Here is a 12713-nt window from a genome sequence, read left to right on the forward strand (position 1 = left end):
TCTAGAGCTGACTTTGGTCAATCTGTCTTCTCATGCCAGTGGAGAAAAAACGTGGTACAAGAAAATTTAAGAACCCCAACTAAAAAACCATGTTATTGCTGTGCATTTAACTGCGTTTTCAACTTAAATTTACATGTGGAACTCGCTTCACCAAACTCAATTTTATTCGGAACCAAACAACTATTAACTGTGGTTCACCGCAAACATGAAATCCACCGCGCTTAGAGATCGTACTCTTTTATTCAAATAATTAATAGTGGTACTGAGGGTGACAGCTCTTGCATCTACCGAGGCTAAACCCCCTTTTTGGTAACGAGAATCGTAGCCCCCTGTTGTTATATTTTGTCAAATTTATATTTTATTAATTTTCTTTTAATAGTTTTGATAATAATATGTTAGAAATAATTAATAAATATATTAATTTTATATTTTTCAAGTAAACTTAACCAATAATATATGCTAACGTAAACGTCGAAAAAGAAAGAAGTGTCCTGTTTGACTAATTTCAGGGCAATTTGTATACCGCAGCTACTCCAAGAACAAGGCGCCAGTCCCTTTGACTTCAGGATCCAAACGGCTGGGTTTGGTAGTGTGGTGGCATAAAAGCCACCGCTACCAAACAGACAATAGTAGACTGGCAGATTCGAACTAAGAGTCTTCATTGAAATTGGGAATGAAAATAACCTACCTTTTTAGTTGTGCGTTCGTATTGGTGCGATGCGTATGCATGCTTCTCTTGTTGCTCAGAAAGATTTTCTATGAATTAGCTCCCGGTGTCTATGTTCAGGCTCTTAATTCCTGTTTTTTTGTTTTTTTTTTGTCTTGTGCACGTGTATTGTACGCATACAGTGATCAATGATCTTCAGAATACCAGACTGCTATATAGCTAGACTGGCAGATTCGAACAAAGAGTCTGCCCTTGGAAAATGGGAATAGAAAATAACTTACCCTTTTAGTCTTGCATGCTGGTGTGATGCATATGCTTCTCTTGTTGCTCAAAAAGATTGTCTACGAATTAGCTAGCTCATAGTGTCCATGTTCTGTTCTTAGGGCTCTTGATTCTTGTTTTCTTGACTTTTGTCTTGTGTACCTACATTGGAACACTTACTCTTTAATTTCTCAGTGATCAATTTGCTGGATTTCCCACGAAACAAATTGGTCATGTCGAGCATGTTGACGCACTGTACCATGTCGAAGAGGAATGATCTCTCAAATACACCACCATTCTTTTTATTTTTAATCCATAAATATTAATAATATAGATATATAAAAAAATTATGTCATCTTTTAACTCGTCTAAAACATGATATTTAGTAATTAATCTACTACACTCGTGAATTACTACTCAGGTCTAATGAGTTTTTATTCAAATTATATATATATAACAAAAAACACAGAGGTATATACGCGATGTGAACTTTAACATGATTGTAGTGACATTGTAGTTTCTATAAATTATTTTATTTTAAATAATTCATTTTTAATATTCGTGAGACAATTTATAGAAGATAATACAAGGCAATAACTAAGAATCAATTATAATTAAGAGATAAAAAAGATTTAATTTGACAATTTTTTGAATCTTGATGTAATTTTATTATTTTAAATTTTTGCAATTATATGTGAGGTGAGTAGGAACTAAAATATACGCATGAATTGAAACACGATGAATCATTTTGTTTAAAGGAGTCTTCTTTTAATATTGTTAATGACTGTAAGAAGAATTCAAATACAATATGACAATTATTAAGGATCTGATTAATAATTTGATAAAAAAATAATTAATATAATTTTATTATTTTTAGATTTTAATTATTATTGGTATGCATGCTCTTGAGTATTTTTCGAACTCAATGGTCAAAAGAAAGTGCCTTTATAGTCCATAGATGATTTAATTAAAGGCTTAATTATTTTATATTTACTTATAGTTTAATCTGATGTACGTACAAATTAATAGCTATGTATTTAAAATAAAAGGAGATTAACCTATTTTTTTATGAATTGTATAATATTTTAGTCTCTTTCCTGATTAAGAATCAACAATAAATTTTAATTTATATATTAGTGTTGGCGTATATTTCACACAAAAAATATTCCTTGCATGGAGTTAAGTATTTAATTTTAATTTTGGTGTGAATAATTTGTTTAAGATAAGATAATATGTTTAATAATCACCGATAAAATCATATCAATACGTGTGATGGTTAAAGAATCGAAGGATATTATTGTTGAATTGAATATTTAATGTATATATCATAGTTTTTTTATATAGTCACGTATTATATTATTTTAGATATATAGTTCCATAGTGTATGTTTAATGTTTTCAAGTTTTAAATGCTAAATTCCACCTTTATGGCAAGAAAGAGACGGGGAATGTTGGTGTTGAGTTATGCTTTTAACAATTTAATGACGCAAATTAACTTTTTTATTCATAAAAACATGAACGCCTATAAACATTACTTTTGAGACGAACAGAACCATTGAAAACTGGACCACCAATACTATGAGACCCATGGTTTTAGTTCTCCGAGACTTTGACAGGTAAACTTTAATTTAATGTCTCAAAAGCAAAGTAGAATAACTGAAAACAAGGGGGGGGAAATTCCAAGTCAATTTCATGAATAGCATGTATTAATTGTTTCAATAGATGTCCTTGTATAAATATAATGTTATAATAATTGTTTTTTAAAAATATTTTTAATTGAAAATATATTTAAATAATTTTTTTATTTTTAAAATTTATTTTTAATATTAATATATCAAAACAATTTAAAAAAATTAAAAAATAAATAAATTGAGTGCTGTTATTTGAAGAATTTCCATCGGGCCCAGGTCCAATTTACTGAACTCATGTGAAGGCAACTTCACTGCTAGTGCTCTTTTCAAACCATTCGAGGTCGATATTTTGGGCTTCGTTTTCTACAATTCGTTTAGGTAACAATAAGCCGAGGCCTGGAGGGGAAGGGCCAACCTTAAAAAAAATTTGCTCTTAAAAACACACACCATTGGCCCAGCACCAGGGACACCAAGTAGGAACCCAGAAAAGAAGAAGAGGAAGAAAACGAAAGGAGATCGTATGATTTTTCTCTGTCGATTTTTTTTTCTTTCAAATTTCCATCATGGATTTTCTTTTAGTTTTCAATGAAAAGCATCATCACCAGCAATAATGTGATCATGATCTGCTGAAACGAATACAAGATAGTTTCCTTTTCACCCCATGAATACGAGATATTCTGCGTAGACATGACAATACGCACGCTTCTACTTTAGCTTCCCTTCCTTGTCTTGCAAATAAGAAGCATGAGCCTACTAAAACGATTTTATCGTACTGTCAAGGAGAAAGGGGGCACCAGCACCAGCACCAGCACCATTACCTTTAGCAACTAGATTTACATGGTTCAGTGGACTCTTCACTAAAAGATTGGTTCTCTTTCAGCAACTTGGCTTCCTTGCCTCAATATCTTGCCTAAATCGACAACACGTTGAAGACAATTGAAAACGTTTCTTCTTCTGTTGAACACCCTTCCGGGCCTGGGCATTTGCAATTTCACGTGGCCAGGAATTTAAATAAATTCCTGTCGCTCACCAAGGGCACGGTTGATTTCAAGTGAAAAGAAGTTTCCCACCATATGTCTGGACCCGGTACTACCTTAGTTAGTGGTGGCGTGGAAGATGGATTTGCGCAAGTCACTTGATAGTGTTGCATGCCGTTAACAGAGGAAACTCTTGAAAAATTTCTTTTACGGAATCTGTATTTTATCATGAAAAGTCTTGCTCGGTTCTTTTACATGTCTCAATTAAGAGGCCATTGAACAAAAAAAGTGGCATGGTTACGGATTACGACGGAGCTCCACTAAATATACCTATGTTTTTGCATTTAATTTAGTGCAACACTACTCTTAATGAACACTAACGCTATGATTTGATTCACTTTGTTCACAATAAACAACAAAATCAACAAGAAAGGTTAGTCTATAGACACCCACTTGAACATATTAAACTACACTGCAGACATAGGAGTAAGAGAGTAACTGCAGACTAGGCAGCGAGTTGCAGGATAGCCTAGCTACTAGGATTTGATGATCAAATACTCACATAACTATCCTTCACTAAAACTTGGACTGCAAAGCAGATTCAACAAGAGAGTGAACATTGTACCTTTTCGAAATGAAACTGCCTACCTACATACATACATTCATAGGATCATTATGTACACGGATGGAGTATCTTGCTAGCCACGGTCATCAAATGAAACACAATAGAAACAAGTTGGCAGCTTGATTACAAAATCTACCAGCCTACAAGGTTATTTGTTGCCCATTGCCTACGAAATTCACATATTACAATTAACTCTACTAGGTTTAATAGTATTGGAATATATGGAGTGTAGTTGACATAATTAATTCCCACATTTTCTTAGGGAACAATTCCCACTTTGACATAAAAGTTAAAATAAAGTTCAACAAATTAATGAGATAGGTAACGATACCACTAGATTTGACACAGGTGATGGTCGAGTCGGAGTACTATCCATCTCAGAATGAATATTAACATTTGCTGCTCAATTCAACTTCGTTGTCATTAGCGAGTATTTGGCTCGTCGATACCTTTCCTAGAAATCGTCAAGTATTTGTTATCTGAAATACTTGGAAAGAAATGAAAATAAAATAAATATTAATCCATTACTATATATATTGGTTCAGGAAGTATTTTTGAGACTATATGCTAAGAGTTATCACGCTAGCTGGTTGATTTTCATTTAGTGATGTTTACAGTCGTACGTAATGCACAAATTGTATGCTCGATTGAGTTTATTTTATCAGTGTCCCATTACACTATAGATGAAAAGAAAGATTAATTGTCTAATTCCAGAAGCTCTTGGTGAGCAATTGGACAGCCACTTTGACCAGGACATGTGAAAGTTAAAGCAATAACAGAAATTTACTTGCAAACATCATCAGTGCAGATAGGACCTCGGCCATCGAAGATAAAAGAAAATATATCTGCTTACAAAAATATAGATAGCCCCTGCCATCATCCCACTTCTTAATCCTTAACTTGGAGCAAAAGTTGACGTGATCCGGGCGACTTGAGAGCTCATAATCGTCCACTTTTATTTCTTGTAAACATAAATAAATTTGAAAGATATTCAACCTTGTAAAGAAATATATTATTCGGTGAGTTCTTAAAAATAATTTTATATTAAGTAAAAGTTATTTAAACTTGTACTCAATTCCATTAATTTAATTAAAGAGAACAAGCTGTAAAAGACGGGCTTCAAATAAGGGAGAATTTAATGAACATATCACATGTTTTGAATAAATACAATAATATAAAGTAATATAAAAAATTAAAGATGTTACAAGTTTTTTAAACAAACCCGCCACTATTTTATATTTAATTTAATTAGAGAAAATAAATACAGTAAGTTTCAAACATTTAAGTACCTTATTATGAAAATTTTAATACCATATCAAATTTAGTATAATTTTAAAGTTTTAAAAAAACTTTGTAACTCAACAAAAAATTTACAATCCAAATCAATTCACAAGTTGTGAAAGATGGGCTTCAAGTAAGTGAGAATTTAATGAATATATCCCATGTTTTGAATAAATACAAGAATATAAATTAAGTAATATAAAAAAAAATAAGGATACAATATACTCATCACAGAAATTAAGTTTTCTAAATATATAAATTTGTATAACCCGCTACTATTTTATATTTAATTTAATTAGAAAGAATAAATATTGTGAAATTTAAACATCTAAATATTTTATTTAATATAATATTAGAGCTTAAAAAAAATTTAATGAATCTGTAAGGATTTTCTTTTTGAAGTGCCCAATTCTTTTACCCAATTCATAAAGAAAATATACAGCCAAAAAAAGGGGTTCCCATTAGGCTAGCTGTGCAAAGCGCCTGATTTCTCCAGCCGCCCATGAATTAGTGCTTCCGAGAGTGGCCATCGCTGAGCAGCGACAAAATTTTGAAGTGCTCCGGCATCTGGAACACATTGGTGTCCTTCTTCTTTAACACGATAACGTTGAGGTAGATAGAGCGGCAACACATAAATGTACAGTTGTAGATGCATATTTGCATGGCTGCCGGCCCATTTAACTCAAGTAATGATATCTTACGTCAATTGATCATGATTAGGCTACTAAGTTTTTTTTTTTTGGTACTAAGTTAATAATTAGGCCATGCCACCTACAAATTATATATTTAACCTTTTCTATACAATGAATAGCCCCTCTCCTCAATTATATGAGAAAAAAAAAAAAACAAAAGAATTGCCGGGACTCTAATTTTGTTTCATGAAATAAAGTTAGTAATCGAACACAAAACCACTATATCAAAACTTTACATATGAAAAATATTCAACGTCATTTCCATATTTTTCTCTTTTATGCTGTAATATACTAAGCGATTAAGTGTTAAAAAATCCAACCGAGTAAATGGCTTCTAAGTTGGATAATTGATTAATCAATTAGTCCTAACAATCTCATATATTCTCTCTAACTAATATCATTGTTTCATTGTGCGCGCTAGTACCTGCAAACAAATCTTATTTGGTAGATGTGAGGACTATCCGATACTTAAATAAATATAATTTTAGAGAGAAAAAATATAATAATATTCTAAAGAAAGATACTCTGAAAATATATACGTGGTAGAGAATGAAGATTGTGAATTTTTGTTCTGAATGTTTCATGGTATATTTATAACTCATAAACTTTGTCTTTTTATAGAGAAAAGGAGATAGAGTATAATTTAATCTTTATGATATTTTTGATGAGATCAGGAAAAAAAAACAATTCAGGTCAACCTGGGCTAACTTGTTAAATCCGCAACCTATATTATAAAATCAAAATAACTTTATAAAAAGAAAATAAAAAAAATCACGATGTTCCATTTCCAACAGATGTAATATTGAAGGTTGCAATCATGAAAGCAAATAAATTAAATCTATGAAATTAAAATAACTTCATATAAAATAAATTTAAAAAAAATTAAAAAGCTTAATTTCAAAATAATATAATATTAAAAAAAATTCTACATGAAAAAGAGTTGAATCGTTTAAAATTGATAACATTGTTGCTTAAAAAATTGGTCATTTTCCTGATCCCTTCTCCATAAATAAAGAAAAAATAACCATCCCAGACGCGTGGAAATGGAAAGGTACGATCTTCGTACCCCAAGAAATGGATGCAAAGTTTACAGTATGAAGTGATAAGTTTCTAACTTAAAAAAAGCAAAGGAGAATGCGCATTCTCGGTGACTCCTAGGAAACGATCAAAAGATCTTCTTGTCAACATCAAATAATATAAGACCAGACCAAAAACAACCTTGCGTGTAAGCAAAATACTCTTCAAAAAAACACTCTCACGCCCGTTGAAGGTGCCTTTGGTTGCCTGATGGCGCCAGCGAATGGCCATTGTTGATCTGAGGACCCCGAAGAACACGCACCTACCGTACTTTCACTAGCACATTTCGGGCATGTGGGTGAATCAGCAGCTAGATTTCTATTGGGGAGGGAGTGGGAGTTGTCAAATCGGAAGCCAGCGGCGACCGGGACTCGGTAGACTGAAATTGTTGGTCGTGCCGATCATGATGCGCCACAGCTGGGATTCTTTTTTTAGTAAATTCTAAACCAGTCCTAATAGTTTTGTTAAATAGATTGAGTACTATCTCTAGTTTCAAAAATAATTAATTAGTCCTTGTATTTGTTAATCTATTTATAGCTTGATTTTTTTTTTTTTGAGTAAGAAAATTATAAATATGAGCACAAAAAATATAACAGAATCTAAGATTTAAATACTCTGGGACCATTAAAATTATACACGTGTAGATCATAGCAAAATTAAAGATTAGACACACCACATACCTTATTATCTACTATTATGATTAATCCTGCTTAAAAAGGACAATGTGTAGATTTAACTAGTCGTGTAGCCGAGTTATGTCCCGGGGCCATTTTTGTGTTAAAAATGATATTCAAATAGTGCAAATGTTTTTTAAAAAGAAAAAAATATATATAATCAATATCAATGACTATATTGGGTTAAATAAATTGATTTTATTTTAATCTGGTGATAAAAAAATAAATAATAACAGCAAATGGAACAAATTAAAAAAATAATAACGACCACCTGGTAAAAAATATTTTTGTAAATAGAACAAACAATATAACTCAATTCTCAACCCATTAAATATAAAAGGATAAAATTGGTTAAAAAAGGACAATAAAAACCCAGCTTAATTCAATCTGAGCTAGCATGACAAACCTGTAACCCGGAGAACAAGGGGCAAACCAATTCACTAAACCAGCAACTCAGGTAATGAAATCGAGATAACTCGGTAGAAAAAAAAAATAAGAAATCACAAAGCCGAAAAGAACATAAATAAAAAAAAGGATGTCAATCATCATTAATTTTTCAAACTCGTGATCTAGAGCATTAGACCAGAAGCATCTTTTATGGAAAAACCATGAAACATAATTCTCAATCAATTAAATATTGAAGGATTAACTTGGAAAAAGAATATCAATTACACAAAATAATCTAAAATAAAAAAATAACATTTAAAAAAATAAGGATCAAAATTAAAATATAAAATAAAATTTATTTTTTATTGAAGGATAAAATTGAAAAGAACAATTAATTGAACACAATGAAAATAAACAGTAAAAAGAATGAGAATCAAAATTAAAATAAAAAATAAAACTTTTTTTGATTGAATGATGAGGTTGAAAAGAAAAAAATAATAACTAAAAAAATAATCAAAAGAATGAAGATCAAATTGAAAAAAAATAATATATGTCAAATTAGGATCGAATGATGAAATTGAATACAAATACCTTAATATATTTTTTATTTCGTCAAATACCAAATTGCCTTTAAATTGACACAATAATAACAAAAAAAACTATTGCCCTTTAGGCCAATCTTAGTTTTTTAGCTTTTAAATACATTTAGGTCGTTTCATTATATATATATTTTTTATTTTATATATTTAATTAAATATTAAATTTTATTAAATAAAAATTTTTTAATTTTGAAATTTGTACAAAATTATTATTATTTTATACTTAATTTTATCAATTCAGTTAAAGAATCTAAAATTAGTGAGGTCTGAATCATTACCGCTTAATTATTAACTTTAATAATATATTTTTTCTTCACTTTTAATTGGTTAAATTAAATTAATTTACCTGTCATCTTCAATTTGATAATAGAAGGGCTATCCTGCGTCCACATCAATACCTTATTAATTGTGACACTGACTTCAGTGGTTTGTGCATTCAGAGGAGTTCTCTCCCGACGATAAGAAACAAGATAGAACATGATGTGTATTGAACGCTGTCAAATCATCATTTTAATTTAATAATTTAAATTTTTAATGGAGATTCCATAATATTATTTTTATTATTTTTTAATATATTTTTTTAAATAAATATTTTTAAACTTGAAACTTGTATATTCATATTATTTTATTAATTTTTATCAAATAAATAATAATAATGTGATTTGAATTCGTGATCGCTTTGTTATCAAGACGCTGATATCATGTCAAATGATTATCTCAATCCTAATAACTTAAGTTTTTAAATAAAATTTTAAAATATAATTTGTATTATTTTCTAACAAGCTCAAACCAACAAAATATAAAGAGATACACAGCATCATCACGTCACAGACAATAGAAAGTGGCACATATAAATTTATTAGGATAAATCTTACTGCGATGTGTAAGGGGGTCACTTTCTGGTTTCTAATTTTTACGATAATGTCTAGAATAATGATTTTTTTATTTAAAAATATATTAAAATAATATTTTTTATTTTTTAAAATTTATTTTTAATAGCAACTCATTAAAAAATATTAAAAATATTAAAAAAATAATTGAAATTAAAAAATTAAAAATAACAAGAGTAATATGAAACATACACTCCATCATCAACTAAGTCTAAAGTATGTATTATTTTTAAACCCATTGATATTCTTTTACCCTGCTTCAATCACTATATATCTTATGCATGCGTTGACTCGTAGTCTTACTGCCTTGTTTCTTTCTAGGGCTTCAACATTCAAACTACCCTTCATTTCTGATCAAAAGCAATTAATACTCCAATATTTAACCCCAAGAAAATTAAAATAAAGTCTCATCCACGGTTAATAAATATTAAAGAGTTAAATAAGATTAATTTTAAAGTTTAATTTTTGAATTAAAATAGTTTTTTTATGAACAAACCATCACGATATCAAATCACATAGCCCTAATTTATAATTAAAACTAAATTTGCACAAAATAATAGTAAGATTCTACAGGATGATTATTTGATAAAATTTTGGGATGCTGGAAACGATGTTAGGAATGTTGCACCCGTTCTTGCAGCGATTAGTTCGACATATTAATCGAAAGTGCTTGTCTAAACTTAATGTGCTTCTGACGGCCTTTGGTCTCACTACTGGCAATGTGGCTTGATTTGTTGTAATCGGTGAAATTAATCATCCAAATTCACATAAGTCTTATATTATTCTTATTTTAAAAATCTAAGTTATTAAACAAGGTACATTAAGATATGATTTTATGTATTAATTTTAAAGCTTGATGTTAACGTTTTTTCATCTTCTAAACTTAGCTTAAATAGTTTGTTCACTAAGATTAGATGAATTAACACAACCATAACATGATTTGCCGTGCTAAAATGGACGAGCAGGGCAATATTAATATTATTGTAAATATTCTAGTTACTCGTCACTTAGTGCAACTAGGATATTAATTTACAATAAGCCTTTCAAAATTTCAATAAGATCATCTTAGTTTAGATGCACTTCTAAACAAGGTTTTTAAATCAAAATAAAAAGATTCAATTATCTCTCAACAAAGTCAAAGCTCTACATTTGAAAGGAAAACCAAAGCATAGAAAAAAAAACACTAAAACTAAGGTGAGAAAAAATGTGTAAAAATCTGGAAAAAACTTTTATAAAACTTTTCATTCATCCCTTCATAGTGTTGATTTTAAAAGCTAAAAAGTTAAAATAATTAATTTTAACTATTATGTTTTACTAGGCAGCGCCATCACCTTTTCTAGTGTTGGTTCCGAGTTTCTTTTGACTTTTATATTTTTGTTATCTGTTGTTGTTGCTTTTGCTTTTGCTGTGACAATTTCAATTCATATACTTTTTTTCACTAATTTGGCTCACACACACATGTCTAAGTTTAGTTTGAAATACAAATATAATTGATCATCAAATTAAATTTTTTGACCTTAATAAGAAAATGTATAAAAAAAGGCATTTAGTGAATAGTCACCAACTTTTAATTAGATTTGCTTAGCCAATCAATAGATAAAAAAACTTTCAACCATGAACATTCCAGACTCTTTTTGGGCCTAGAGTTCTGATATTGCTATTACATGTTTTCAAAGTATTAGACTAATGAGCAATGATATTTAATATATTATAACAAGAGCATTCAAACATAAAATGTGTTTAAGGAAAGCCTAGAGTTAATAAAATTTTAAATCTATAAGCATACAAAATAAAAATTCATGGAAAATATGCTTTCAACACAAATATAATAATAAAATTATAGCATGCAAAGTAAGCATATAATCAAACTTACAATTGATATCAGATCAAAATCCTAGCATGCATACTAATAATAAAAATATCTATATTTATATTAAAAAAATAATAGTACTTATTGAATCACTTTAAAGTAATAAAAATTTTGTTGTTGTAAATGATGAATCATCTGTCTTTAAGGCTTTCTTACTCCCTTCTTTATGCAATTAGTATGTTTGCAACATGTCTTCCAAGATTTCAATAATATTATCATAATTTAGAAACATTTTTAAACAAGATCTTTCAACTAAAGGACTCAATTACTTCTCAACAAAGTGAACCTAAGCTCTAGATTTGAAAGAAAAATCAAAGTATGAAAAAAGAGAAGGAAAACACTAAAAATTAGATGAAGAAAATTGTGTAAAAATCTAGAAAAAAAACTTGTGTTAAACTCTTCCTTCACCCTATTTTTTTATGGTGGATTCTGGAAACTAAAACATTGAAGAGCTAGTTCTGGTAATACTAGAATTAATTTATACCATTATCAAGTGATATCAATATTTGATTAGTCATTTTAAATCAAGAATTAAATATGAACATAATGGTCATAAATCTGAATTTTTTAGCTAAACAAACTATTTAAATTTACAGAAAATACTTATGGAAGAGAATGATAACATTTAAAGCCTTAAGGACAAATAATTTATCATTGACAACAACAAAGATCTCATTACTTTAAATTGCTTGAAAAAATAAGTACCTTTCTTTATTTTAATTTAAACATATTTATTTTTATTACCAATATGCATGCTAGTATTATATTTATGTTGATAACATGTTTGTCATGAGTTATTATTTTGTATGCTTATAGATTTAAACTTGTATAAACCTTATGATTTCCTTGAAAACTTTTTTATGTTTAGAATATCTTATTATGATAAAGTAAACATCATTGCATACTAGTCTAATATATATATTTAAAAACTTTGGTTCTACAATAAAAATTAATAAAGTTTTGTTTTTTTTCTATTTGGGATATAATTGTTTTAATTGGTTTTGGGTTTCACCAAAACATGTCAACTTAGGGTTCTTTGAGATCAATTTCTCATTCATCCACAATTTATTTAAATCATATTAA

The sequence above is a fragment of the Populus trichocarpa genome, chromosome 2 (genome assembly GCF_000002775.5).
Source record: "Populus trichocarpa isolate Nisqually-1 chromosome 2, P.trichocarpa_v4.1, whole genome shotgun sequence".
In the NCBI taxonomy this organism is placed as follows: Eukaryota; Viridiplantae; Streptophyta; class Magnoliopsida; order Malpighiales; family Salicaceae; genus Populus; species Populus trichocarpa.